At 53.0% G+C, this 5,445-nt stretch overlaps 1 long non-coding RNA gene across 2 annotated transcripts; it reads right to left on the bottom strand.

The window, feature by feature from the left end:
- Positions 1–229: 229 nt before the first annotated feature.
- Positions 230–5,091, bottom strand: LOC108962304 (uncharacterized). Of its 2 annotated transcripts, XR_007778873.1 has the most exons (4): positions 4,763–5,091; positions 3,071–3,108; positions 2,507–2,609; positions 230–2,402 (listed from the first exon to the last, which is right to left on the bottom strand). It is a non-coding gene; the product is annotated as an uncharacterized LOC108962304 (long non-coding RNA). The 2 variants fall into 2 exon arrangements; XR_007778872.1 differs by having other exon boundaries at positions 230–2,609.
- Positions 5,092–5,445: the final 354 nt, after the last annotated feature.

Below are 5,445 nucleotides of genomic sequence, written 5' to 3'. Positions count from 1 at the left end.
TTGGGGGGGTTTGGTGCTGGTTTCCTTCTCTGTTCTGTGCCTGGTTTTTAAACTCCACAAGCGTGGATTGACACCCAGCCTGGGGCAAAGCTGGCCTTGGGGCACCAAGGCTCGGACCAGCCACAGCCTCAGCAGCTGAGATCTCCCAGCGTATCTCTCCTTCTCCTCCCCACCCCCAGCAAATTTAATTAAAAGTCATTCAGATTCCTTTGAAAGAAAATGTCATCCGTCGACACAATTACACTTTAACTAACCAAAGCTGTTACAGTTCCTATATATATTGGAATCAGGCTGTCGTTATTAGTTCTAAGTAAGTAATTTATTCCCATTATTGTGTTCAAATTACAGGATATTACCCCCTGGGGAAATAATCCTGTTATTTGAAATGTAAAAAAGAATTCACATGGACAACAATGGATTCCTAAATGAACCCAACAACAGCCCCCAATCCCACTGCGGCGTCACTTGCCTCAGATAGGGAAAATATTAAGTTTCCTTTCAAAAGGTTCTTGTCTCCTCTTTCTCTTCTCCTGCCCCAGGTAAGGTAAAATGGGCTTCTTCTCTTCTTCAAGTGCATCAATTTATTGAGGGAATCCTGGATGTGAAGGAATTTGGCGGGGAGCATGGGGGAGGCAGATATATGTGTGTGTATATATATATTTTAAATATATTTATGAGTGTCTCCCCTTAATTTGGTGGTGGGAAGGGAGCCCTGGGAAGGTGGGATGCGAGTGCCCAGCACAGCCCCGCTGGTTTCTGCCGGAGCTGGGAACCATTGCCTTCCTTCGCAAAGAGCTGCCGAGGTTCTTTGGAAACACTGTTCCCTAGATCAAGATCTTCACTGAAGGCAAATAACAGCTCGTCTCTGCAACACCCAAACATAAGCAACTAATTTGGACCACCGAAAGGAAAAAGGGGGAGGGAAAAAAAAAAGAAGAAAAGAAAGAGAAAGAGGAGGAAGAGGGAGGGGAGGGAAGAAAATCAGATACACTTGTAACCTGATTACAACAGCCAGCTATGTGTGCAAAATCACAATGCAGCTCTATAATTAAATCTCTCTTTCCCCCTCCTGCCGAGCTCTTTCCTCTAACAGGCGCGGTACAAAAACAGTCGTTAGGACATCAAATTCCAGCTCCGACAAGAGGGGACTTTTTTGTCTATTGCTGCTCGGCTCGTCTTTAAGGAAATAATAATTATAAGCCCAGTGCTGCTGGCTGACGAGCTTTGTGGAGCAGAAAGGGCTCGTCTTGTCCAATCACCCCTTCCCCCACACAGAGGGCTGGGTGATGGGAACAGAGATGGGATAGCCCTGGGAGCCAGCCCTGGACTCCCCCTCCTTGTGCTGGATCCAGGGGGAGAGGAAAGCCTGGGGTCTAACAAGATGCTCGGAGTCGCTGAGCCCTGCTGAATCCACCTCCTGTGTTTTAGCACCTGCAGTTTGGTGGCACAGGGCACTCCCGGGTGGGTCTGGATGTTTGGGAGTGCACAAAGCACCTGTGGGGGATGTGAGGAGCCAGTGGCTTCAGAGACAGCAGGAGAGCTCCTTCCAGAGCAGTTTCCCCCCTGCCAGATCTGGGCTGCAGGGTGATGGGGGGATGCCATGGAAGGGATCAGGTCAATGAACCCCCAAAGCAGCAGGGAAGGGACACCCAGCACGGTGGATGGGAGCGGGGGGAGCAGTGCTGGCAGCCTTTCCCCAGCCCAGCCTGTTGATTTACTCCACATTGGTCACAGAGAGCTATTCCCATCCCTGTGACACCCAGCACGTGCTTTTGCTGGCAGCTGCGGGCTGGATTCAGCCTCAGGGACCCAGTTCCTCGAGGGCAGGCTCCTGCTTGCTTCCTCGGGGTATTTTTGGGAACAAGTCTTGCATCCCATCTTCTTTCCCACTGCGAGTCAAGGGCAGGTGTGTCGAGCTCCTGCAACTGATGCAACAACTCACAGGACGGCGAAGGGAAAAACCTGGCACCAGGAAACCCTCCAAAAGGCCCCAAAGTGCAAGATAACCACCAGTGAGACGGGATTTATCCACCACAGCTCATCCTGGCAGCAGGCACGTGCAGGAGGGCACGACCGAGGGCGGACGCGAGCTTTGCAACGCGCGGCGTGCGACACGGAAACTCAGATGCTGCTCCAATAAAGCTGTGCAGGTTTGGTTTTAATGGCAATTAACAGCTGTTAAAAGGTGAATGATCTATTCTGCTAACACCCAGAGCTTCCCATGCCTTTCATGAAGGGATTTGAAAATACATTTGTGAGTGTTAATTTTAAGCCACCCTAATGTACCCCGGGGAGGTGGATGGGTTTACCCTGTTTTCAGGCAGGGAAGCTGAAGCAGGCCAGGGCACAGTGTGGGGATGAGCATTCCGTGCTGGCAGAGGAGGTGAAATCCACGTCTGGCTCTGGAACGGGAATGGGAGCAAGCCAGGGACCAGTTTTCACCAGCACTTCCCCAGTCTTTTATTTTGTGGGGAGATTAACTTGGTGCAAAACCAAAGGCACTCACGAGTTTAACCTTCAGCAGGACCCTCACGCTGGGGGGGGCACGTAGGAAATCGTCTTTCCCTGGGAGATGCTGCAAATCTGGATTTTCCAGTTCCTGGAGGGCTCTGCTTGTTTAAATTAGAAGCAGATAGGAGAGGTGAATTTTAAGAAGGACAGAGCAAAGGCACACAAGTATGCAGTTAACTTCTAAACTTCTTTCTCTGGCTCTCCCGCTGAGTAAATGCTTTAGGAGCTTCAAACCACAGCTTTTAATATCTCCTTAACATGCCCCGCGATTCCTTCCCCCCTGTCAAAACAGCGAGAGCAGCTGTGAATATTTTCCATTTTAGAATGTTTTGTATGCATATGAAAGTACCTGCAGCTCCAGTGGGCTGGGCTAGGGAGAAATGCTGGAGCCAAGGGTATCTATTTTATATCAAACCTCAAAATAGCACATGCTCCTGCCTCCCTCTTACTCATGTCCTGCATCCAGGAGGGTATTTTTGATTTAACTGACAGATCAAGGGAAAAATTCCCCATTTACTCTGTTGGTGCAGAAGGTCTTGTCATTCCGTGCTCAGCTCACCTGGATGGAGGGTTGTTTTGAACTCCCAAATGCAGAACCTGTAATAGAGGGGTATAGTATGGGGAATGCAGTTTTGGGGAGGTTTCCTATGCACGTTTCTCCACTAAACCACATTTTTTCCTCTGAAAGGTGTAACTGCCGTTTCCGTGCCTTACAACCAATTTAGCAGCTGATCCGTAGCCAAAAAATGCAGGCACTAATTACAGCTTTGGGGTTGGTGCTCTTCTCAAAGCTCTCCATGGGCTGTGAATGTCAGCCCTCCTCCCTGACTATTTTTTCCCCCTGATCTTGGATGAAAAAAGCTTATTATTGGGTAAAAGGGAAAAAAAACCCAAATCCATCCTGATGCATCCCAGGGCCGGTCTAGCTGTGAAAAAAGCCCAGTACAGGGGCTTGGTGGAGGTTGTGGAAAGCAAAGGGCACCCACCATGGGGCAGGTCTGGGCACTGGGGGATCCCAGCTCAGGATTTGGGGTGGAAGTGAGTGCACAGGTGGCAGAGCAGGAGAACAGGGTGGGATTGTGCATAAATACCCACCCTCCTATGCCAGGCAAGGAAAAAAAACCCATCAGACTGTATTTGGACTCAAAACCAGCCTGGTTTGGGACATGTTTGGCTTTACAAACCCCAGAGCTGCGGGATCAGAACTGCTGTGAATCAGGGGGAGGGCACCAACTGCATCCCCGAACACCCCCTGGCCCCTCTCCCTTCTTCCCTGCTCTGGCTGGGATGGTGAGGATGCAGCAGCCCCCAGCTGCTGCCAGGCTCTGGGTCCAGCCCCTGGTGGGGGTCATTGCTTGGGCTCCCCCTCCATGCAAAGCCCGCTGCCAGGCTGAGCACAAGGGTTATAATCAGCCACGATTTATGGAGCAAACCAAAATCCCGAGCTGTTTGGGTCAATAATCACAAATTCTTTGCTCAGTTCCCAAACCGTTTCCCTGGGGATCTCCCCATTGGGACCCCCTACTCCACTGCCCCCTCCCCAGGGATGGCAGCTCCTTCACTTCAGGCACAGGGGCTGGGGTAGGGAGGGACCCCAGGCTTTGGAATTGTCCAAGCCCCCCATTGATAAATAAATCACCATGGATGCATCGGAATAAACCCCAGCAGGGCCTCCCTTGCCTTCAAATCCCACCTCTGTCCCTCTAGGGTTTTATTTGGGGGATGGGACCTTGCTGTCAGACTCGGTTCTGCTTTTAAGATGGGGGGGAAGGAATGAAATCAGGGCAAAGCTTTGCCGACGCGTTGGGATCGTCGCCGTCCGCGTTTTAATGTGATTTATGCCTGGATTTCTAAATCCAGCCACTGACTGCACGCTTTAAATATAGCTCCAAAAACACCCTGAAAACGTGTAGTAAGCACGTTAGAAACAGCGGGCGGAAAGGATGCACAGCACCCCCCCGGCTAAGGATGGGGAGCATGGAGGGGGATTTGTGGGGGAAAAAAGGGGATTTTGGGGGTCCCAGCAGATGGGGATGGGGGTCCAGCAGGGTCTGTGCCCAATCTGTGGGTGCAAAATCGAGAGCTAGGTTGGCAGAGTAGGGGCGAGTGTACCCCACCCCCCCACACCTTGGTAGCCCCCCAAAAAGGGGGAGATGTTTTGGGGGGGTGGCATGGGTTTGCTTTGCCTCCCACGTCTCCAGAGAGCGTCCCCCAGCTCCCCCCAGCCCCATATTCCGCCCCCCTGTCCTACCTGCATCCCGGGAGGGGAGGCAGTGCCCGGTGTGGGGCTGGGGGCTGCGAGCCCCGCACCGCTCCGCTGCCTCCTGCCCGCTCCCCTCCGCCTCCGCGGGCACCGGGAATTTCGTGTTCGTCCGGGGAGCGGAGAGAAGGCAAGAATGGAAAAAAGAAGAACAAAACAAACCAAACCAAACCAGGAAGAAACGCCAAAACAAAACAAAATGGAGAATAAATAGGTGGGGGTGGGGGAGGGAAAATAAAAGAAAATTAAGGAAAAAGAGCAAGGGGAGAGACGGAGGGAGCGGAGCCGGGCGCGCAGGGCGGGAGGGGGTGCCCCCTCCCCGGGGAGGGCGGGGGGCGGCCCGGGGGCGGGCGGCACCGTGGGAACCTGCCGGGAGCCCGGGGCACCGGGATCGGGACGGGAATGGGGTCGGGATGGGAATGGGGACGAGAAAGGCAATGGGAATGGGAATAGGGGGCATAACGCCGTGCGGCTGCTCGCGGGACATCCCACCCCCCCTTCCCCGCCCCGAGGTTATTTTCAATAAAAACAGGTATTTTTTGCAGAAAGCGCTGTTTGTGGCGAAGCTTTGGAGCCGGGCGAAATGTGGGAGCGGCCGCTACCCCCCAGAATTGCACGGGGTACTCGCAGTCCCCCCCCATTGCGGTGCTGCAGGGGTGGGGGGATTATTGGGG

This window comes from Serinus canaria, chromosome 14, assembly GCF_022539315.1.
Source record: "Serinus canaria isolate serCan28SL12 chromosome 14, serCan2020, whole genome shotgun sequence".
Classification (NCBI taxonomy): Eukaryota; Metazoa; Chordata; class Aves; order Passeriformes; family Fringillidae; genus Serinus; species Serinus canaria.
Note: the sequence above shows the minus strand (reverse complement) of the source record. Positions and strands in the feature narration are given on the sequence as shown.